The sequence below is a fragment of a genome, unplaced genomic scaffold, assembly GCF_019419815.1.
Source record: "Pyrus x bretschneideri cultivar Hongxiangsu unplaced genomic scaffold, Pyrus_bretschneideri_v1 Contig29, whole genome shotgun sequence".
Taxonomy (NCBI): Eukaryota; Viridiplantae; Streptophyta; class Magnoliopsida; order Rosales; family Rosaceae; genus Pyrus; species Pyrus x bretschneideri.
In genome coordinates, this window is record NW_025999601.1 from 1065307 (window position 1) to 1090589 (window position 25283).

A 25283-nucleotide genomic window follows, 5' to 3' on the forward strand; every position below is an offset into this window, starting at 1 on the left:
AAGTGGCTCGGTCTCTGTTTGATCAGATGCCGGAGCCTACTGTTGTGTCCTGTACTGCTATTATTGATGCGTACTCGCGCATGAATCAGCCCCGGGAGGCTGTTGCTTTGTTTCGGAAAATGGTTGTTCAAGATCTTATTGAACCTACTCGGATTACACTTCTAGCCATATTTCCGGCTGTTTCGGTTCTTGGGGCTCGTAAGATTTGCCAATCACTTGCTTATCACCAAAAAATAAATGAGAATTTAAACCAAGCCATAAATATGTCTACGAATTTCATATCAGTAGATATGCTCTTCTTCTCCAACAGATTTCATCATCTTACAAGAGTAACATAAAAGTTGCTCTATCACTTGATATATTCAATTAATAACAAACATCATACGTCACTAGACGATGCATGAATGAATGGCTACCTGAACTGGACTCAGCAATTTCATCACGGTCTTTCTATAAATGCCAACAAAGTGGGATTCACTTTATCCTTGGACAATAAATTAATGATCAACTTCGCAGTTGATGCATCTGCAGAAAAACCCCTCTCCACCATTTCTTCAATAAGCCTCACAGCCGTTGATGTCTCGTTGTTATTGATAAGCCCTCGGATAATTGTGTTGTATGTGCAACCATACGAAGAACAACCTTTCTCTTCCATTTCCCTTAGCAAGTTTTCCGCTTCCCTTGTTAGCCCCCTTTTACATAATCCACGAATCATTATAGTACATGTCTTGACATTAGGCTGATTTCCTTTTGACGATAAACAACGAAAGAGATCCCATGCATATTCAACTTTTTTAGCTCTGCACAAACCTTCAATAAGAATAGTGCAAGTTACAATATCAAAATCCAACTTCTTTCCCTCCATCTCTTCCAACTTTTTTAGCTCTGGAAGTTGTTTCTTTTTACAAACGCCATGCAATAAAATAGAATAAGTTTGAATGTCTAGAAGTTGACCACAAGGTTGCATTTGAGAGAACAAGTTCTGTGCATCTTGTGTTCTCCCCATCTTGCAAAGCCCATCTATAAGAGTGTTATAAGTAATAGTATTTGGAACCACTCCCCTCTGAGACATTTCCAGAAAAAGCATCATCTACCCTTTAATGCTTACAGTACCCATTTATCAATATGTTATAAGTACAAGCATCAACCATGCAGCCTTTGCTAAGCATTACTTCAAAAACCTTTTTTGCCTTGCCAATTTCTCCTTGCAAACAATAACCATCTATAAGTGAATTGTATGTAATTGTATCGGGTGCAATATCCCTTTGCGTCATTATTTCAACCACGCTCCTTGCTTCCTAGACCATCCCCTTTTTGCAGAATGTATCAACAAGGACATTGAAGGTGTGCACATTTGGAAAGATATGTTTACTCACCATTTCATTCAACAATCTTGTAGCTTCTTTCCAATTTCCTAATTTGCAAACTCCATGAATCAAAGATGTATAGGTAATGACATTTGTTGCAATACCCTTAATTGTCATTTCTAAAAAGAGCTTCAATGCATCAACAACTAGAGTATCCTTGCAAAGATTGTCGATGATCGTGCTATAGACAACTACGTTAGGCTTGCAACCACTTTCTTCCATCTTCTTAAGCAATTGGATTGCTGCACCATTGTTACCGTTCAAGCAAAGACGCTTAACTAATGTGCCAAAAGAAACCACATTCGGCTTGCAATTACCACTCTCCAACATTTTATCGAAAAGTGCTGCAGCCTCGGCCTCTTTATTCTTAAGAAGAAAGCTGTTGATTAGAGTGCTGTAGGTCATGACATCTGGCTCAAAACCTAATTTGAAGAAGTTACCCAAGACTGACAAACTAAACTCCACTTGGTTGAGATGACAAAAGCAATTAATGATTATGGCTAGAGTATAAACATCTGGACGAATTCTGGACACAACCATTTGGTTATTCAAGGAGATGACTGCCGAATAATGTTTCAACTTGGCAAGTTGAGTCAAGATTTGGTTGAAAGGGACAACGGAAGGCAGAGGACGCCAATGAAGCATTTCGTCGAACACATTGAGAGTATCCTCAACATTAGCGATTTTCACAGGCCCGTGTTGTTGGGTGTTTCTAGATTCGGGCGATTTAGAAGCTCGAGAGTGAAACAAAGCCAAGTAATTGTTGAAGAAAACAACAACAGAAGAAGATTGAAGAAGACGAGGCAGCATATCTCTGAGTCTGAGTCTGCTGCTGCCGCCATAACCAACCTTCAAAGAAAGAGAATAAGAAGCAACAGCAGCTGTTGTTACTCGCATCATCTCCAGTGAGTCAGCGAATCCGTGCGCAAATCTTCTTTCCGACAAACTTTTGCTGAGGATGATTTATGGAGGGAAGAATCTGCTTGAACCTGTTAGCATGATTTTCCTATTTTTGGTGAAAACTGACTCATTCACTATTCTAAAAGGTTCCTCTTTGGATTCCCACATCACGACCATTTATTGTACGTATGGTCAGTTTTCGTTTAGTATTATTTATGTTTAATCTTAAATAAAAAAATTCAAAACGATTTATAAATATACGATGTATGATAAACAATTACAATGTAAGAACTCCTAAAATCTCTACAATTTGAATCCAAATAGGATCCCAATCCCTTCATAAAAACTAGCTTATGCCCACACAATGTGTATAAAATGGAAGGGAGACGTGGGAGTGCGGAGAGTAGAGAGAAATGCTTTTTATTTTTAATTTTTATTTTATTTTAAATATTACATTATATTTGAACAAAGGAAATAAACTTGTAATTTGGGTAAAAATCATATTTATAAATTGACATGTGTTGTAGTCATATTTAGAATAAGAATGTGATTGTGCAAATCCTGGTAGCTATGAGAATGTATCTTATATTCATATTAGGAGTTGATTACCTATTAAATGTTCTAATCCTAAAGGTAAAGGTTTTTGCCTATCCTACTACTATAAATAAAGGCACAATAGAGTGAGTCAAACACACCTCACAATGAAATCACTATCTCCCCTCTCTAATTGCCGCCAGCCCCCTCTTTTTCTAGACCTAAGATCATTCAATCAAATAGGCTTACAACACGTTATCAGCACGTTCTTGCCAGAAGCTGAGGAATTGACGGATCGTAAGAGGAGGCTATCTTCTACAAAATTCAAAGGCTTATATTTGTTTTCTGCTAATCAGGTACGCTTAAAATAAAAGAAGATATTTGAAACGTCTACAAAGCATGAAAACATTCCCCATGGTGCATGAACCCCTATACATTTATATTTTCCTTACGATATATATATCGTATATATTCATATATTTGTCAATATATACACACACATAGATATATAGATATATATTTGTTTCATGCATTACGTAATTAAATTGCTATGTGGAATTTGTGAGTCAAAGTATATATATAAATTAGAAGCAAATCTAAGGTTTGTAAAACCTTACGCATGTCGAAAAAAAAAAATAAGGGAAAATTGGACATGGTGCGACACACACACCTCACCATTGTCGACAAGGTAGCTGGCCTGAAGCCCAGCTGACCATCACAGCAATCAAGCATCGGCCTGGGTTCAATCTCGACAGGGTCTGAAGCCTACGCAACACTAAACTGTCTTGGCCCAACTACCAGTAAGCTTTTATGCTTGCTGGGCCTTGTGTTGCTCTGGCCCATAGCCATCCAACCAGCTCGGTTGACTGGGTCTTTTCCCCAGCCCAAAGATAAAGGCTTCAGCTTTAGCTAGGCCTCCCGTGTGCTAGTCTACAAGCTAGCGTCTGCTAGGCTTGAACCCGTGCCACCGCCTTTGGCCCAACACGCCAGCCCTTACGGCTGGGCTTACCCCCTAGACCTGTGGCCTGCAGCCCACTTTCAAGCTCTTTTGCTCACGACACCCAGCCCAATTTTGGGCTATGGTATTTTCGACCCAATAGAGGAGTCAACGTTTGAATCTTGCCCGCCAAGTTAGCAATGAATCTCCTTAAGAAGTTGATTTTCCCTAGTAGCCTTTGCAATTGTACTTTTTGGTAGGAAAAGGTGACTCCATTATAGCCCAAGCCTTATTCTTGTCTACTTCCACTCTCCTCTGATGAACAAGGAATCCCAAAAAGTTGCTCGATCTAACTCCAAAAGCACATTTCTTTGGATTCATTTTCAACTTATGGACCCTCATTCTGGTTAAGGCTTGCTTGAGATTTTCCAAGTGTTGCTCCTCAATTTTAGACTTGACCACTATATCATCAATGTACACCTCCATGCTATGCCCAATTAAATTGTGAAAAATGGCATTCATTGTTCTTTGATAAATTGCATCGGCATTTTTTAGCCCGAATGGCATGACAACGTATTCATTTGCTCCTACTTGTCCTGGGCACCTAAAAGTTGTCTTATGTATATCTTCTTTAGCCATTTTTATTTGATTATAACCCTCATTCCCATCCATGAAATATAAGACTTTGTGTTTTGCAACTGCATCTATGGATAGGTCGGCTATGGGCATGGGGTATTCATCTTTAGGTGTGGCCTCATTAATGTTTCTATAGTCAGCACAACATTAAACTTCATTAGTTACAGCATTGTAAACACAAAAATTTTGTATCGAATGAAACGAGAACACGTGTACAAAGTAGATTTGTATTGATTTGAATTTGTAGGTTACAATCTTTGTTTACAACTTTTCCTTTGATTAAGTCTTCAAATTTGATGTAGATGGTTGAATCACGGAATGATTGCTTCAAGTTTGGAGCTTGAAACGAACGTGGGGATGGTCTTCACCTCAAGGTGCGGCAAAAATGGTGTGGATGTTGGATTTCGTTGCTTCAAGGGTCTTGGCGACTTGATCTTGAAACGAACGTTGCTACAAGTTTATAAGCTTGCAACAAAGTCTTAAAGAAATCGACACGAGCGCTTATTGATTCTTCAGGGAAGTGCTGCTGCTTTGGTCGAGAAAAAGCTTCGGCTTTGGTTGAATGTTATTTGAAGAGAGCTTTTGCAGCGTATTAGTCTTCAAAGGTTTTGTAGAGGTTCTTCTGTGTAGGGATTTTTTGAACCTTATTCTTATGGGAGGACCTTGTATTTATAGGCTTCTCAAGGCTTGCCCTTGGGATGATTTTAGGCATGTTTTGTGTATTAATTTCAGCCATATTTACTCCTTGGCCGAATTTAAGGACCTTGTTACTTATTTTGTGAGCAATCTTCAATTCTTACTTGTTTTATGAAGATGCCTTTAGCTTTCTTTCCGATTTTAGGGTCAATTTGATCCCCTAGCCAAATTTAGGAGAGCTTTTCTCCTTTTGGTCGAGTTTTAGGAAGCTTTTGTACTCCCTTTGCTTGCTTTGTGCCACGTGTCATTGATGACTTGTTTATTTATGATGAGTCATATGCCACGTGGAGCTTTGCGATGCATCTGTTGTATGCAACGAAATTTCCATGTCAAAATAATATTTTGGATTAGACGGAAGAGTAAATTGGACTTCGGCGAGGACATGAGCAGTATCGGGCCTATGGGGCGTGTGAGGACATGTGGCATGAGTGTGTTGAGAGGTATAGCATGGATAACACCATGGAAGGCCTAAAAGGCCAACAATAGCAGGTTTAGGTTGAAGAAGTTAGGGTTTTATTATAAAATCAATTAACAATATAAGGAGTAGTCCAAAATTTTATAAACTCTTATATAGTTTGGTCCTCACCAATGTGGGACTTTGTCCTCACATTCTCATATGGGTGCCCAAGCCATGTGAGCTGCTGCTGCTGGGCCACGACTGCATGTTGATGGGCCATGCTGAATGTTGTGAAAGGGCCATGACTGCATGCTGTTTGGACTAAAGGTTAAGGGGATGCCATAAAAAAAGAAAAACAAAAACGGAACTTTGAAGCAACTAAAGGATAAAAGGGAAAGCTTCGGATAAGGGAAGGCTTCGTTTGGAGGAGACACATAAAACAAGAAGAAATGAAAAGGGTAATGGATGCTTGAGAGACGCAGGGATTGATGATGGAGCGATCGTAGGATACTCTGGAAGTTTGATGGGGAAGAAAGAAATAGTAAAGCACCTAATGTAGACCTTAAGGCCTCGTTTGGCAACTCGGACTGTATTAACTATTTCTGTCGGATAGGATAAATAGCCACTAGATAATACTGACTAAATTAGTCTCGTGTTTGGTGCAGTATCGGACTAATTACCATATTATTTATACTATGTTTGGTATTGAATATGATAAGAAAATGGAAGAAAAAAAAATTTGACAAATCTTTGTTTGTTTGTTGAACTTTTCTCATATTTATTCCTATTGAAAATTTGAAAACCCCACAAATGCATAACAATCTTTTTTTTCAAAAATTTTCCCACAAGATACCAATTAACCCATCCACATTTATTAGTCAAGAAGTCTTCAGATATGATTAGAATAACATTAGTATAATATGGCAAAATAAACTTCAAAATCCAACACCATTTGTCCTTCCATTTTGTAAAATTGAAAACCAAGGATGTCAATACCTCATGTCTATGCTTTGTGGTGTTCGTATGCATTGAGGGAAGCATACAGAGGCGTATAATCTTTGAGTTGAAGCTCTAGTAATTTCCATACTCCTTAAGGTTGATGGAATCATTGGTGTGTTGCTCTGCAAGTGGAAAGAGGGCTGCAATTTTGGTGGTTCCTGCGTTTCTTAGAGGAAAAACAAAACCTTGCATGCTGGTTGGAATTGTCGTTGCCAACAAATCGTTCAAATGTGCCTTGATAGGAGAAATTGCCATTGCTGGCAATAATGGTGAAGAAGAGAGCAACGGCGGAACATAATCGATGGGTGTTACCGAGGAGATTTGCAGTGGGCTACCGTCTCCGTCGGGTTGTCCAACTCTGTGAAGTGTGTTGTGACCGGGATTGATTGATGCAGCGTCATCGAAAATCATCGGGGTAGTTGGATAGCTGGCGGAGGAATTGGGTTATGGGATTTGTGGGAAGGAGGGGGAATTACAAAGGGAGGGGAAACAAAGAAGAAGAACAGAGGGAGGGGAACCTGGGAAGAAGAAGAAAAATGAGAAGATGAACAGGGATTCAAACGAAGAAGAAGAAGGTGTGAGAAGACTAACCTGGAGAAAAGAGAGCGGCTGCGTTTGGAAAGGAAGGAGAGAGCGCCCGACTAAATTGTACCGTGATTTTGGAGAGGATAAACAAGCCGATTTTCACCGTATAAAGTAGGTGGGCTCAGATTATTTAATCCGGTGGCTATTTAATACAAACGAACACCAAACACCGTACTATATTATTAGTATTGTTCGGTGTCTTATACGATGTGCCAAACGAGGCCTAAATGGGGAACGAAAATAAACTATTTTGATGTTTATTTTTTTTTTGTTAATGTACTATATTGAACCGGGAGAGAAGAATGAAAACCAGGATCAAAGAGAATGAAAACCTAGACAAATGATATCAGGTAGAATTATGACTTCTTGCATTGATGTTTAGAAAATATTTCAATATATATGGGTTATATTAATCCCTATTTAGTAGGAATCTTATACTAATAACAAGGAAAAATTATCGTATATTTCTATAATACATACTACAATTACGGAGATAATTTCGAATTAATTAAATCTTGTCTAACAACTGAGCAGATTGTTTCCAAATAATGTTTTAAAAAATTGCTTACGCATGCTGGTTAAAGGGTTTAATTTGAAATTTTTTTAGTTTTCACTAAAATATGCTATGGAAATTGGATTAAAATAAACTGCTCTATTGATAAAATTCAAACTGCAGGGAGTCTAAAGATTAGAATAAAACCCACGTTTTGTGGTTTAGGTTCATCCGCACTTTAAACTTGTTTTCTACTCATACGATAAACGTAGGCTGATTACATATACCACGCAGTTGATTATACATACCGTGTGGTGGTGTTTGTAGTAATTACGTGGGATCATGTAATTTTTCCAACTATAGCAGTTGTACAAGGGATCAAGTAATTACCCTGTAGACATGTAAATTTCGTTGTATATAAATGATGCATAACAAAGCTCCATGTGACATATGATTCATCATAAATGGACAAGTCATTAATGACATGTGGCACAAATCAAGCAAAGGAAATATAAAATCTCCCTAAAAATTGGCACAAGGGAGAAAACTCCCTTAAATTCGGCAAAAAGGTCTAGATTGGTCCTAAAACCAGAAAGAAAGTTAAGGTGTAAGATCCCACATCGCCCTGGGCCCAGGGGAGTGATCCTTATATGTATATTCTCATCCCTACCTAGCACGAGGCCTTTTGGGAACTCACTGGCTTTGGGTTCCATTGGAACTTCGAAGTTAAGCGAGCTCATGCGAAAGCATTCCCATGATGGGTGACCCACTGGGGAGTTCTCGTGTGAGTTCCCAGAAACAAAATCATGAGGGCATAGTAGGGGCCCAAAACGGACAATATCGTGCTACGGTGAGGAAGCAGGCCCGGGATGTGGTGGACCCCGGGCGAGATGTGACAATTTGGTATCAGAGCCTAACCCTGGCCGTGATGTGTCGACAAGGATGTCGGGCCCCTGAGGGTGGTGGATTGTAAGATCCCACATCACCCAAGGGAGTGATCCTTATATGTATATTTCCATCCCTACCTAGCACGAGGCCTTTTGGGAGCTCACTGGCTTTGGGTTCCATCAAAACTCCGAAGTTAAACGAGTTCGCACGAGAGCATTCCCATAATGGGTAACTCATTGGGAAGTTCTCGTGTGAGTTCCCAGAAACAAAACCGTGAGGACGTTGTCGGGGCCCAAAGTGGACAATATCTTGCTACGGTGGTGGAGCGGCCCCAGGATGTGGTGGACCCCGGGCCGGGATGTGACATAAGGCATCTTCATAAAATAAGCAAGAATTGAAGATTCCTCACAAAATAGGCAACAAGGCCTCATAATTTCTGCTAAGGGAGTAAAGTGGTTGAAACTAAGACACAAAACATGCCAAAATTCTCCCATGGACAAATTAGGTCATAAATCAAAGCTAAGTCCACCCAGAGGCAAGCCTTGAGAACCCTATAAATACAAGGTTCTCCCATAAGCATAAAGGTCGAAAAAATCTCTACACAGAAGAACCTCTACCAAATCTTTGAAGACTAATACACTGCCAAAGCTCTCTTCGAAAAACATTTAACCAAAGCCTAAGCTTTCTCTTAAACAAAATCGAAGCACTTCCTTGAAGAATCAACAAGTGCTTGTGCCGATTCCTTCAAGACTTTGTTGCAAGCTTCTAAACTTGTAGCAACGTTCATTTCAAGATCAAGTCCCCAAGACCCTTGAAGCAATGAAATCCTGCATCAAACACTACCCTTTGCCGTAGCTTTGAGGTGAAGACCATCCACACACCGTTTCAAGCTCAAAACTTAAAGTAATCCTTCAACTATTCATCCTAGATCAAGTCATCACGACCCTTGGATCAATAATCACGCATCTACATCAAATTTGAAGACTAAATCAGAGGAAAACTTGTAAAAAGAGATTGTAACCTACAAATTCAAATCAATACAAATTTACTTTGTACACGTGTTCTCATTTCATTTGATACAGAATTTTCGTGTTTACAAATTTGGCACGCTCGATGAGATATCTCTGCCTCTCATCTATGCCTTCAAATTTGCGAAAAAAAAAAAAACCACACACACACACAAATGGTATTAAGGAAGGATCAAGCTGTTCCTGTTACCAACGCAAAGAACAAGGGCATCATTGCTGCAAGTGGTGGCACTTTAGGCGTTACATCCTGAAGCAAGGCAAGAACTCTCTCTGCCATGCCTTCCACCCGTCCATCAACTCTGTCGAAGGAGCAAGAGCACCCGAGGCACGAACCTGTGATCACCCTGGCTTCGCTAAAGGCGCCAAGGGAAGAAAGTCCAATAAGCTACTCTGAGTCTTTGGCTTCTGATGTCGACTTAAGCAGCTCATGTCCCGTAGCCATGCAAGTCAAGACTACTGGCGTAACTTCCATCAATGAGCAGTTGGCTCAAATAAGTGAAGCAATTGCAAGGCTAACAAGGATTGTGGGGGAGAATGACTTGCAAATTGCTATGCTTGTCAACCGTCTGGAAGCGCAGCACGATGACAAAGCTAACCCGAAGGTTGACCCACCAAACGAGGAAACCGATAAAAAGAAAGAGCTCTGGTGGAGAAAGTCGAAAAGAAGCTGGACTAAGCAATATTGCTCATGGGATCTCTCTTTATCCAATAGCTGCAAGAGATGATCACTAGCACCATCAAGATGCAGTACCAAGGAAGCTCTCATGACTTCGTGTTGTACTCAAAGCCCTACTCCAAAAATATTAACGCCTTGAGGATGCCAAGGGATTATCAGCCGCCAAAGTTCATGCAATTCGATGGAAAGGGCAATCCTAAAGAACATATTGCCCACGTCAAGCAATTCGTGTGCTTTTAAAATGATAGAAAGCGTTTTTGGTGAAAGTGTTTTTAGAACCAATCCTTAGTAAAAATGCAAGTAAATTCTGAAAAGACACTTAAAATGCTTCTTAGAAGAAGCTCATAACTGGTGCTTTTTGCAGAAAGCACTTTAAGTGTTTTTGGAACCAAAAAACATTTTCGCTCAAAGTGCTTTAGTCATTTTAAAAGCACATCCAAACCAATCCTTACAATTGTAGGGTTTTCCACAAAAAGTAAGAGGAGATGGTGATGTTTGGTGGGTTGCTCTTGTTAATCTTTTTTGGGTATATTACATTTTACCATCTCATGTTTGTGGTTAATTGTAACCTCATACAACATTTAAAAACATTTCAATCACATACATTTACTTATTATTTCATTTCAATTTCATACATTTGTTAGTCAATCTGCTAAATTTGACCGTTAAATGATATGTCTCAATTGTGGATCCCACATTTTTCTAATCTATTTTTTAAACTTATATGGGTACATCTTTTTCGTTGATTAGAAAACGTATCCATGCCAAATTATTCGAAGAAATTTATTAATATTATTAGGCTTAATATCTACTATTATTATTATTTTTTTCGTGGTTATGAAGAATGTACCCATATTTTGGGTTTGAAGAATTTACCAAACGTTTTATGGTACAGTACCTTTTGGTTAATATTGATGAATGTTCTATATATATGTACACAATATGTTCTATAATAGGTGTGTACATACTTTTTATGGCAAAACATGATTTTCTACATTAGCAACATTGTCTCATCATCCTATCATGAGACATTTGATTCTTTTTTACATTTGGTTTCTTAAGTTTTTGGAAATGATAAAAAAAAAAAAAAGAGCTTTGTATGGCCACGTTGAAGTAACGTATACTTACTACAAATATTGGCCATTCCAATTTACATGATACTGCAAATAGAGCACCACAAGCATGGCTGAAAAAAATTAAACTAAAATTAAAAATAAATCGTCGCCTGAGAGGTTCGAACTCTCGCGGGGAATCCCCATGCACTTAGCAAGCACACGCCTTAACCACTCGGCCAAAGCGACTGTTGATGACGTAAGAGGGTACTTTGCTTTTTCAATTAACTATTTAATTAAACAAAAAATAAAAATAAATCACCACCTGAGATGTGAGGCTGACGTTTGACAAGTTTCTCTTATTAATTTTTCTAGTAAATTACATTTTATTCCTTCAAGTTTGTGGTCAATTGCAACCTCATACAATATTTTTGAAACATTTTAATCACATACCTTTACTTACTATTTCATTTCAACGTTGTATAGCCACTTAGCATGACACACCCCGACCCAGAAAGTCCACTTGGACCCTGAATCGAGCTGTGCTGGCCGACACTTGGAAGGTGACGAAACCATAAAATGTGATAGTGTATAAAAAGTGAATAAATTTGAATCTAAAAGTGTCTAAATACCAGAGTGCGCTACGAGTGGGAGTGAACCCATTTCACGCGCGATGTCAGAGCATAAGTAAGGTACAATAATGTGGGTAAGAATCATACCCTCAAAAATATCCATCAATACTAAGATTCGCCACAGATTCTTGTCGATACAAACTCAGCAGCTAAAACCTGGAGGGCACCAAACAGAAGGTGTGAGTAAGCAATAAAACCAAGCTTCCCAAAGTTACTACCTCTCTAAAAGTCATGCCCCTAAATGTAAAACCCGTATCGTTTTCCATAAGACAGTACAACATATATACATATATCCAAACCATACTCAGAAATGACCAAAACCACAGTTTGCCATCAAATCCACCATACATTAATAAGTAGGCCAAATGAACTAAATCAATACAAAGTGATATATCCGTCAGAGTCATCTAAAATGACATGTACAACTTATCCGTATCTCATCAATCATGGCTAGCATATAAGTCGGAGTCACCTACAGTGACCTGTACGACTTATCCCCGTATCTCATCAATCATGGCTAGCATATAAGTCGGAGTCACCTACAATGACCTGTACGACTTATCCATATCTCATCAATCCTGGCTAGCATATAAGTCGGAGTCACCTATAGTGACCTATACGACTTATCCATATCTCATCAATCCTGGCTAGCCAATAGCTCAATAAGTATACCTGCACACGAGTCAGAACCACCTAAAGTGGTCTATACGACAGGACTGGGTGTAAATAAATACGCTCAAGTGCTACGATCACGTGAAGGCTGGGCGAATAATCGCGGGTCATCTACGAGTCGGGACCACCTAAAGTGGTCTGTACGACAGGATTGTGCACCTACCTTGGATCCAAGGTGAGCGTAAGGTGCGGGAGGTGAACATCACGTGAAGGACTGTGCCCTGGCCACGGGCGGGAGCACTAACACCGGGGTGCAGGTTTATGAGCTCTCAATGCATCTCAATATAACATGTGCAACTCATGGCAACCAGTACGACAGTATCGAAGTTGCCTAACTCATAACTGTAGTCATGCTATAACACAATCGATTCAACTAGTACCATAAACTCACCTGAACTTACCTGGGTGTCCTGAGTTCACCTTTGCAGTTGAAAGCATTCCCAATAATTATATGCAAGTAATATACATATGAATATATCATGATGCAATCTACTATTCAACCATGTCGTAGCATTTTCAATTATAAACAATATGGTGTGAAGTGTACAATCAATAACGCCTTACTCCCAAACTACTTATTTTCAGGGATAATTATCCCTAACAACCCAATTAACTCTAATTTAATTAACTAATTCACAAAACTAAACTTGTCTTTACCAATTTCCTTCGCATTACTCAATTTCCCAAGCAAGGCTTTTGCCTCAAATATTTTATGGCTGCATCTAACGTCTCGTTAGACTGCCTACGTACCTTAAATAGGGATCAAGCCATTCATAGTTCATATAGGTACTTCAAGCATTCACAATAATTATATGAAGGTAATATACCTAGTCAATTTAAAAGTGTCGATAGAACTCTCAATAATATGCACAATAAAAAGGAAAAGATCCACTCACGTTGAGTCCACGCTATACTTCTCTAGCACACGCATCGAGGCGTCCTGAATGATCGGTCCCTGTGGCCAACTATCAAATCACATCTCAGAACTCTTATCCGTAGAATACGTAATTCACATAAAACACAACCTCAACGACATTCTAAAACAGTTTGATACCCATTGACCACAAGTCAACCGTCGATCAAAGATCGATGGTAGGGTTTACAACCCTGTATAACTTGACCCGAAAGATCCGCATATCAAATTTCTAATCCGCAACTCCCAACGATCCACAATATGTTTCTAGAATAACATATTAAAATTTCATTACGATCTAACGGTCAGATCTCCGCCAATTTCCTAAAACAAGTGGTCGTGAACATTTATTTTACTAACTTACAAATCCAATTCAGGAAGATCCGTAAGTCGGATTCCCGATCCGTAAATTCCTATGATCTTTAAATATTACGTATTATAATGCATCCAATTTTGGTAACGATCCAACGGTCGGATCATCGATTCACATTTTTATTAAGTAACGTATCATAACGAATTTAGGTTCCAACGATCAACCTACGTCATTCAAATGACAAAACTGAATTCAAAACATTCGACATAGCCTAAAAATAGCATTCGCGGCTCACTGGCCACGTGCTGCACGCGCCGCCGCGGGTGGCGGTCGGCCGCCTCGACTCGCCGGAAAATCCAACTATTTCCAAAAATTCTCAAACTTCACAGAAATGAAGATCTCAGTGAGTGGAGCAACTTTCATACCTGCCACGAAGTCCAAAAGTGGACGGAAGATGGTCAATTTTGCCCACGAAGCCGGTGGGTGCCTAAAGCTTCCCGACATCGATTCGTCGTCTACGGTGGTCCAACGGGGTCAAGGTTGGTTGGGTTTTGCTCCTGGGATAATGGGCTACAAAGCCCAAGTGGTGGCATCGGCCATTGCTTTGCCGATTTGCCGGAAAGTCGAAAAGGGTGGCCGAAGCACCATTGATTTTCGTCAACTTTCGTGGCCTCAAACCTCCACATCTCATGGTTAATCAAGGTGGTTCTTGGGTGGGTTTTGTAGAGGGGAATGAGAGCTTCAAGATGGTGGTGGTGGCATCGAAAAATTCCACCGGAGTTGGCCGGAATCGGCCTTGGAAAATGGACTCGCGGTGGTGCGGGTATGGGTGCACGGGAAGCTTTCCCCCCCCCCTCCCCTTTTTTTTTTTTTTTCTTTTCTTTTCTTCTTTCTTTCTGATTGGCTGCCAGCTTCACTTCCCTCTTCTAATTGGTTCCTTGTCCCTTTAATTTAATTGGTCCACTAATCCCACAAGGTGGGAATTCAAATATTTAAATAACCAATTTCAAACGTCCATAAGTATACCGTTATAATCCGGACTCGCAAACGGTTTTCGCCTATACGTTCGTACCAATGAGTACTGCGAGGATATGCTAAAAGAATAAGTCTCACATCTCCCAAGTCGATGGTCAACGGAAGTCAAAGTCCTTGCCTCTAGGGCAATTTCGTAAATTCACGCTTTTAAAATAAAATAAAAACGTAAAATTTGGAACGGGTTGTCACATAGCACTACGGTTTAGTGGTATTTCTTTTCACTTGTAAGTGAGAAGTCTTAGTTTATTTCTCGTCAACTGCGTAGTTGAAACATATTATTGCCAATTTATTGTAAAGCTTAGCTCACTCCTCACCCGTTAAGTGTACATAATATCCTTTTATTCAAAGAAAGAAAAAGGAAAAACGTTTTATAATGCAAGAGTTGTAAAATAGTAAAATTAAAAAAGCACTTTAAGTGCTTTTGGAATCAAAAAACATTTTATCTAAAAGTGCTTTAGTCATTTTAAAAGCACATCCAAAAGAATCCTTACAATTGCAGGGTTTTCCACAAAAAGAAAGAGGAGATGTTGACGTTTGGTGGGTTGCTCTTATTAATTTTTTTTGGGTAAATTACATTTTACCCTCTCATTTTTGTGGTTAATTGTAACCTCATACAACATTTAAAAACATTTCAATCACATACATTTACTTATTATTTCATTTCAATTTCATACATTTGTTAGTCAATCTGCTAAATTTGACCGTTAAATGATATGTATCAACTATGGATCCCACATTTTTCTAATCTATTTTTTAAACTTATATGGGTACATCTTTTTCGTTGATTAGAAAACGTATCCATGCCAAATTATTCAAAGAAATTTATTAATATTATTAGGCTTAATATCTACTATTATTATTATTTTTTTCGTGGTTATGAAGAATGTACCCATATTTTAGGTTTGAAGAATTTACCAAACGTTTTATGGTACAATACCTTTTGGTTAATATTGATGAATGTTCTATATATATGTACACAATATGTTCTATAATATGTGTGTACATACTTTTTATGGCAAAACATGATTTTCTACATTGGCAACATTGTCTCATCATCCTATCATGAGACATTTGATTCTTTTTTACATTTAGTTTCTTAAGTTTTTGGAAATGATAAAAAAAAAAAAAAGCTTTGTATGGCCACGTTGAAGTAACGTATACTCACTACAAATATTGGCCTTTTCAATTTACATGATCCTGCAAATAGAGCACCACAAGCATGGCTGAAAAAAATTAAACTAAAATTAAAAATAAATCGTCGCCTGAGAGGTTCGAACTCTCGCGGGGAATCCCCATGCACTTAGCAAGCACACGCCTTAACCACTCGGCCAAAGCGACTGTTGATGACGTAAGAGGGTACTTATCTTTTTTAATTAACTATTTAATTAAACAAAAAATAAAAATAAATCAACACCTGAGATGTGAGGCTAACGTTTGACAAGTTTCTCTTATTAATTTTTCTAGTAAATTACATTTTATTCCTTCAAGTTTGTGGTCAATTGCAACCTCATACAATATTTTTGAAACATTTTAATCACATACCTTTACTTACTATTTCATTTCAACGTTGTATAGCCACTTAGTACTACGGTTTAGTGGTATTTATTTTCACTTGTAAGTGAGAAGTCTTAATTTATTTCTCGTCAACCGTGTAGTTGAAACGTATTATTGCTAGTTTATTGTGAAGCTTAGCCCACTCCCCACCCGTTAAGTGTACATAATATCCTTTTATTTGAAGAAAGAAAAAGGAAAAACGTTTTATAATGCAAGAGTTGTAAAATAGTAAAATTAAAAAAAAATAATAATAAGAAGAAGGTTAAACAACCAGTTATCACGTTCGAACACGACTACTTATTCAGGCTGTGCAAGGTTGGAATTGGGAACTAGTCTTGGACCCTTATCTCCGACCTGGATTGTCACTTAACGCCTTGAGGATGCCAAGGGATTATCAGCCGCCAAAGTTCATGCAATTCGATGGAAAGGGCAATCCTAAAGAACATATTACCCATTTCATTGAAACTTGCAACAATGCTATAACAGAGGGAGACTACCTCGTCAAGAAGTTCGTGTGCTTTTAAAATGACAGAAAGCTTGTTTGGTGAAAATGTTTTTAGAACCAATCCTTAGTAAAAATGCAAGTAAATTCTAGAAAGACACTTAAAGTGCTTCTTAGAAGAAGCTCATAACTGGTGTTTCTTACGAAAAGCACTTTAAGTGCTTTTGGAATCAAAAAACATTTTCTCTAAAAGTGCTTTAGTCATTTTAAAAGCACATCCAAACGAATCCTTACAATTGCAGGGTTTTCCACAAAAAGAAAGAGGAGATGTTGATGTTTGGTGGGTTGCTCTTATTAATTTTTTTTGGGTAAATTACATTTTACCCTCTCATATTTGTGGTTAATTGTAACCTCATACAACATTTAAAAACATTTCAATCACATACATTTACTTATTATTTTATTTCAATTTCATACATTTGTTAGTCAATCTGCTAAATTTGACCGTTAAATGATATGTATCAACTATGGATCCCACATTTTTCTAATCTATTTTTTAAACTTATATGGGTACATCTTTTTTGTTGATTAGAAAAAGTATCCATGCCAAATTATTCGAAGAAATTTATTAATATTATTAGGCCTAATATCTACTATTATTATTATTTTTTTCGTGGTTATGAAGAATGTACCCATATTTTGGGTTTGAAGAATTTACCAAACGTTTTATGGTATAGTACCTTTTGGTTAAACTAAAATTAAAAATAAATCGTCGCCTGAGAGGTTCGAATGCTCGCGGGGAATCCCCATGCACTTAGCAAGCACATGCCTTAACCACTCGGCCAAAGCGACTGTTGATGACGTAAGAGGGTACTTATCTTTTTTAATTAACTATTTAATTAAACAAAAAATAAAAATAAATCACCACCTGAGATGTGAGGCTGACGTTTGACGGGTTTCTCTTATTAATTTTTCTAGTAAATTACATTTTATTCCTTCAAGTTTGTGGTCAATTGCAACCTCATACAATATTTTTGAAACATTTTAATCACATACATTTACTTACTATTTCATTTCAACGTTGTATAGCCACTTAGTTCTATGGTTTAGTGGTATTTCTCTTCACTTGTAAGTGAAAAGTCTTAGTTTATTTCTCGTCAACCGTGTAGTTGAAACATATTATTGCTAGTCTATTGTGAAGTTTAGCTCACTCCCCACCCGTTAAGTGTAAATAATATCCTTTTATTCGAAGAAAGAAAAAGGAAGAACGTTTTATAATGCAAGAGCTGTAAAATAGTAAAATTAAAAAATAATAATAATAAGAAGAAGGTTAAACAACCAGTTATCACGTTCGAACACGACTAGTTATTCAGGCTGTGCAAGGTTGGAATTGGGAACCAGTCTTGGACTCTTATCTCCGACCTGGATTGTCACTTAATATGGATATTTGCAGGATTCGTAAAGCAAGCAGAGGCAATCTCATGGATTGGTATTCGAGTCATAAATATGTCTACAAATTTCATACTAGTCCATATACTCTGCCTCACCAACATATTTCATAATCTTAATTGATAAATTCAGTTAATAACACATAGCATACGTTACTAGGCGATGCAGGAACGAATGGCTACCTGAACTGGACTCGACAGTGGAACAACTCCCTCCTCTAATGTAGCATTCAAGGGAAGGATGCACCGAAACTTGTCAAAACTAAAAAGATGCAAATCAATTTCGTCATAGTCTTTCTATAAATGCCAATAAAGTGGCATCTACTCTTATCTATAGACAATAAATCAACGATCAACTCCGTAGTTGATGCATCTGCAGAAAAACCCCTCTCCACCATTTCTTGAATAAGCCTCACTCCCATTGATGTCTCATTGTTATTGATAAACCCTCGGATAATTGTGTTGTACGTCCAACCACCTGGAGAACAGCCTTTCTCTTCCATTTCTCTGAGCAAGTTTTCCACTTCACATATTAGCCCTCCATTACAAAATCCACTAATCATTGTATTATACGTAATGGCATTAGGTTGAATTCCTTTTGATGGTAAGGGACGAAAGAGATCCCACGCATATTCAACTTTCTCAGCTCTGCACAAACCATCAATAAGAATATTACAAGTTACAATATCAAAATCCAACTTCTTTCCCTCCATCTCTTCCAACAATTCAACTGCCAGGGGAAATTGTTGGTTTTTACAAAGGCCATCCAACAAAATATTATACGTTTGAATGTCTGGAAGTTGGCCACAAGCTTGCATTTGAGAGAACAAGTTCCGTGCATCTTGTGTTCTTCCCATCTTGCAAAACCCATCAATAAGCGTGCTATAAGTAACCGTATTTGGAACAACTCCCTTATGAGACATTTCCAGAAAAAGTATCCGAGCATCATCTATCCTTTTATGCTTACAATAGCCATTTATCAATATTCTATAAGTACGAGCATTAACCATGCAGCCTTTGCTAAGCATTTTTTCAAAAACCTTTTTCACCTCGTCCATTTCTCCTCGCAAATAGTAACCATCTATAAGCGAATTGTATGTAATTGTATCGGGTGCTATATCCCCTTGCGTCATCATTATAACCACGCTCCTTGCTTCCTGGACCATCCCCTCTTTGCAGAATGTGTCAACCAAGACATTGAAGGTGTGCACATTTGGAAATATATGTTTCTCCACCATTTCATTCAACAATCTTGTAGCTTCTTTCCACTTCCCTACTTTGCAAACTCCGTGAATCAAAGAGGTATAGGTAATGACGTTGGGAGCAATGCCCTTACTTGTCGTTTCCAAAAAGAGGTTCAGTGCATCAACAACTAGAGCATCTTTGCAAAGACTGTTGATGATCGTGTTGTAGACAATTACGTTAGGCATGCAAGCATTTTCTTCCATCTTCTTAAGCAATTGGATTGCTGCATCATAGTTACTTTTCGTGCAAAGACCCTTAACTAATGTGCTGAAAGAAACCACATTCGGCTTGCATTAACCACTCTCCAACATTTTATTTAAAAGTGCTGCAGCCTCGGCCTCTCTATTCTTAAGAAGAAAGCCGTTGATTAGAGTGCTGTAGGTTGTGACATCTGGCTCAAAACCTAATTTGAAGAAGTCACCCAAGACTGACAAACTAAACATCTGGACGGATTCCAGACACACCCATTTGGCTATTCATGGAGATGACTGCTGAATAATGCTTCAACTTGGCAAGTTGAGTCAAGATTTGGTTGAAGCATTTCGTCGAACACATTGACAGCATCCTCAACATTACTGATTTTCACGATCTGGTGTTGTTGAATGTTTCTGGATTCGGTCGATTTAGAAGCTCGAGAGTTAAACAAAGCCAAGTAACTGTTGAAGAAAACAACGACAGAAGAAGATTGAAGAAGGCAAGGCGGCATAGCTCCGGTGCTGCTGCTTCCATAACCAACCTTCAAAGAAGAAGAAGTAGCAATCGTTGCCCGCATCATCTTCAGCATCTCTAAGTCAGCGAGTTGAGAGTTGCTCACAAATCAAAGAGTTGTAAGACTCTGCTCGCGAGAGTTGAAGAGCATGAATTTCATGTTTTTTTTTTCTAGTTCTAGATTAACGCAAATTAAAAATAAATACACAAATCGACGAAAAAATGATTCTTTTTTGTTGGGAGAATATAAGCATGAAGAAGAACAAGCCTACTTTTAAAATAATTCAAATTACTACATTTAAACATCTTTTAAACTCTCTTCAACATTTACGTTAAAATTTAAGTTTTAAATCTCCTCTCTTAGACCATCGACGATAAGAACGGACATCATTATGATTTTCACAAATGAACATATCAGATGAAAACATTATCATGATTTTAGGCTTGAACTTAATTAAATTTCTTTGAGTCTATATACAAAATGAGCCAAGTGAATAAGATATTTAAAAAATAAATAAACGGTTTGGTCTGGTTCTGAAGTTCTACCAAGATGAAAACCGAAATGGATTTGAACAATTCGATTTGGTTCTTGAACGTAAGTTGATTTTTTTTGTCAACATGGTTTTTTCTGGTATATTACATCGTTGTTCGATTCGGTTCCACGATTTTTATATCCACCCCTACAATTATATATAGAAATAAGGGTCCGTATTTCATATGACACGTCTTGGATTCAATTCTTGACAATAGTGAATCACATGATGGTGATCAGGAGAGGCTAAAATGCTTCTATAAGTCTTTCCAGCCTCTGAAAGGATAAACCGTCGTGACAAAGCTACCAATTGGCCAGCTTTTTTTCAAACATACAATATCAACTACACCCATCCTTGTGTCTCGTCAACTGGTTATCTTTTTTCCATTCACTTAGCTAGTGCTTCAGGTGGAATTGCTCATGTTGGGCACCTACAATAAAATTGAACAACTCATTTTTTTTTTTTTTTTAACAAACTATATTATCTACACCAAGAGGGGGAGTGATCAAAGTCTCACAATGGATTAGTTATATTAATGTGGTACAAATCTAAGACATCTCACTTATAAATGAAGATAAATATCACTAGGCCGTAAGATTAAGTGGCAATTGAAGATGTTATTAGATGCAAAAGTGAGAAGTACTGAGCATGAAAGTTTTGCATGCTTAAAGCCGTGAAACAAGTCGGCAATGAAGAGCACATGTATTCAACAATTGTCCATGTCTGAATTGTGTGAGTTACAAACTTCACCTTCGTTCTTCACTTAAAAATGCATATAGCACCAAGTCAGGTGTCAAATTTACAAACTAATTAGGTAATTGTGCACCAAAAATCTGAAGGCAAACTGAAAATTACAACTAAACGATAATATAATAAGGCGTCAAGTTAAGCATGATAGTACAAAACATGAATAATTAAGATTACTATTGAGAAAACCCGAACCTGTATGACTAAGATAGTGTGGTTGACAAACTCAGATTGTTCCTTCAAACATGCATAGAAGCGTCTTTAGCCTTTCAAAATGCATCACAATAGCTTATTATTGCTCAAATTTCTAGCCCAAATGAAAAGTAAAATTAATAAACAAAGGAAATTACAGCTTACGAGAAAAAAATAAATGCGAATATGCAACGGTTGAGGAAAGAAATGCAAAACCTGAACGGGTAAATGGAAACATTTGGTATTTTACACTCTCTCTCATTTTTTTCTCTTTCTTCCTCCTCTTCCAGAAAACCTTCTTATAATTGTATGTAACCATTTCTTAAAGTCTTACAATGGTAGGGTTTTGCACATAAAGAAAGAGGAGATGCTGACATTTGGTGGGCTGCTCTTATTAATTTTTTTTGGGTAAATTATATTTTATCCCTTCATGTTTGTGGTTAATTGTAACATCATACAACATTTCAATCATGTACATTTGCATATTATTTCATTTCAATTTCATACATATGTTAGTCAATCTGCTAATTTGACCGTTAAATGATAATGTATCAAATGTGGATCCCACATTTTTCTAATCTAGTTTTTAAACTTATAGGGGTACATCTTTTTCATTGATTTGAAAATGTATTCATGTCAAGTTATTTGAAGAAATTTATTAATATTATTAAACCTAATATCTATTATTATTATTATTCGTGGTTATGAAGAATATACCCATATTTTGGGTTTGAAGAATTTATCAAACGTTTTATGGTACAGTAACTTTTGATTGATATTGATGAATGTACTATATATATGTACACAATATGTTCTATAATATGTGTGTACAGACTTTTTATGGCAAAACATGATTTTCTACATTGGCAACATTGTCTCATCATCCTATAATGAGACATTTGGTTCATTGCGAACGTAACGTACAAATATTGGCCGTTCATTTACATGATCCTGCAAATAGAGCACCACAAGTATGGCTGAAAAAAATTAAACTAAAATTAAAAATAAATCGTCGCCTGAGAGGTTCGAACTCTCGCGGGGAATCCCCATGCACTTAGCAAGCACACGCCTTAACCACTCGGCCAAAGCGACTGTTGATGACGTAAGAGGCTACTTATCTTTTTTAATTAACTATTTAATTAAACAAAAAATGAAAATAAATTGCAACCTGAGATGTGAGGCTGATGTTAGATGGGTTTCTCTTATTAATGTTTCGAGCAAATTACATTTTATTCTCTCAAGTTTGTGGTCAATTGCAACCACATACAATATTTTTGAAACATTTTTATCTCATACCTTTACTTACTATTTCATTTCAACTTCATACATCCATTAGTTAATTCGTTAATTTGACCGTTAAGTAATGATGTGTCAACTATGAATCCCATTTTTTTGCTGATATGACAGTCAAATTTGTCCGCATTAATTAAAAAATAAATTATAAATAAAAAATTGTGCCCCACCCCTTAAATCTTAGTCCGTAGCTATTCCAGATCCAACTAATTCTAAGGGTGGGCATGGGCCGGGCCGGATTTTGGAGGAACCGGACCTTACCCGTTTTAAACAGTAACGGTGCGGAATGGGCGGGGTAGAAGGATTTTGAATTTGGCGGGTCCACGGGTCCAACTCTTTTTTTTTTTTTTTTTTTTTTTTTTTTTTGCAATTTATAAACTGCATTGCACAGCTGCACTGTAGCAACACAAATCTTATTATCACAAGGGAGTGCTGCAAATAAATGGTAGGAATATTTGGTCACAAACTCCTAACTTTTTCACAAATCTTATTATCACTAGAGAGTAAATCAACAAATCTTCGAAAACACATGAATAATTTCATGAAAGAATGGAATTGCTGGTGCTGGCCGGATTAGCAGTTTATGGCATTGGACAAGCTTTGGTCATATTTACAGGAGACATAGCAGTTGAACGAAGAATTCAGCCATCTAATTTGAACCCCACATGATTAATCGCTTAACAAATAATAATTAACAGTATGAAGGTCCGCTTTTGAGATTCATCACTCGGCATATAGAGTCTGTACTAAAAAAACTCCATTAAGCACTCTATTATAAGAACATGAACTATAGTTCAAAAGTATTAGGTTTGAATTTCATATCAAAAACCAATCAAAGGCAGAACCTCATCGGCCGTAATAATACATCGAAATTGAAGAACCTCATCTCATCGGGCGCTGGCAGTGATGTGTTGTTGGTGATCGCGACGGCGGTGATGTCGTCGAGGAGGAGAGATGGGTGGTGTCGTCGTGGTTCTGGGACCTAGGTTCTCTGGGATGTGTCCAGGAGGAGAGACAGGTGGTGCCATCGTGGTGGTCGAGACTGTAGAAAAAGGTATGTAGGCTAAAAAATATATTTGTTATTGATACGTGAATGTGGAAAAAAATGGAAGAGAATGCAAATGGAAGAGAATGCTTTTTTTTTTTCTCATTATCTTTCTCTACAAGATTACAAGGATATATCTACATGATACAAGTGTGTAGGTAGGACAAGGTAGCCGTCCTAGTGTGTAGGTAGGACAAGGTAGGACGGCTGTAGGACGGCTAGTGTGTAGGTAGGACAAGGTAGGACGGCTGAAGGACGGCTAGTGAATAATATTATATACAATTACACAAGGACTCCAACCATATTTCTTATTTGTCTAACACTCCCCCTCAAGTTGGAGAGTGGATGTCAAGAACTCCCAACTTGCGTAACATACCCGAAAACTTTTCTTTCCCAAGAGGTTTGGTAAACAAGTCTGCCAACTGTTGTGCCGTACCCACATGCTTGGTCTCTATTGTGCCATCTACAATCTTATCTCGTATAAAGTGACAATCCATCTCAATGTGACAAGTTCGTTCATGAAAAACAGGATTGGCAGCTATATGTAATGCTGCTTGATTATCACAAAATAAAATGGAAGGACCATCCAAAGGAATGTTCAAATCCTTCAACAAAAAACGAAGCCAAACTATCTCGCAACAAGCACCTGCCATGGCCCTATATTCCGCCTCTGCTGAAGAGAGCGAAATGGTTTTCTGTTGTTTCGTCCGCCAAGAAATCAAAGAACCGCCCAAGAATACACAATACCCAGTAGTCGAACGGCGAGTGATAGGGCAACCTGCCCAATCAGAAATCACAAAACGCAGTTAACTTGGTCTGGTTGTCAGAACGAAATAATAAACCTTGACCTGGAGTAGCCTTCAAATAACGAACAATACGAAGCGCAGCATCCATATGAGATATCCTTGGCTCGTGCATAAAACGGCTTAGAACATGCACAGAATAGGTGATATCCGGCCGAGTGATAGTGAGATATATTAACCGACCTACTAATCGTCGATACTTTTCAGGATCCTTGAGAAGTTCTCCTTTATCAGATAATTTTGTGTCATCCATAGGAAAAGCAATGGGTCGTGCTCCCAAAAAACCATAGTCCTTGAGAATCTCTAATGCATACTTGCGTTGAGAAATATAAATCCCTTGTTTGGAACGAGAAACCTCAATACCCAAAAAATATTTTAAATCACCAAGGTCTTTTATCCGAAAATGATCACGAAGAAAAGACTTCAGAGAATTAATGGCACTAGCATCATTGCCTGTAATCACAATATCATCCACATAAATGAGCAAAGCTGTGAAAGAAATACCAGACTTTTTAGTGAA

General features: G+C 37.8%; 1 long non-coding RNA gene, 3 other non-coding genes and 2 pseudogenes across 4 annotated transcripts; all 6 read right to left on the reverse strand.

The window, feature by feature from the left end:
* Positions 1-220: 220 nt before the first annotated feature.
* LOC103934303 lies at positions 221-2447 on the reverse strand (annotated as a pseudogene).
* A 3831-nt stretch (positions 2448-6278) lies between these two features.
* LOC125479474 lies at positions 6279-7182 on the reverse strand. The gene is made up of 2 exons (XR_007260034.1): positions 7058-7182; positions 6279-6984 (listed from the first exon to the last, which is right to left on the reverse strand). It is a non-coding gene; the product is annotated as an uncharacterized LOC125479474 (long non-coding RNA).
* Positions 7183-11355: 4173 nt separating this feature from the next.
* TRNAS-GCU lies at positions 11356-11437 on the reverse strand. The gene has a single exon. It is a non-coding gene; the product is annotated as a tRNA-Ser (tRNA).
* Positions 11438-16009: 4572 nt separating this feature from the next.
* TRNAS-GCU lies at positions 16010-16091 on the reverse strand. Its single transcript has one exon. It is a non-coding gene; the product is annotated as a tRNA-Ser (tRNA).
* Positions 16092-18216: 2125 nt separating this feature from the next.
* Positions 18217-20616, reverse strand: LOC103934320 (annotated as a pseudogene).
* A 2016-nt stretch (positions 20617-22632) lies between these two features.
* Positions 22633-22714, reverse strand: TRNAS-GCU. Its single transcript has one exon. It is a non-coding gene; the product is annotated as a tRNA-Ser (tRNA).
* Between the last annotated feature and the right edge of the window lie 2569 nt (positions 22715-25283).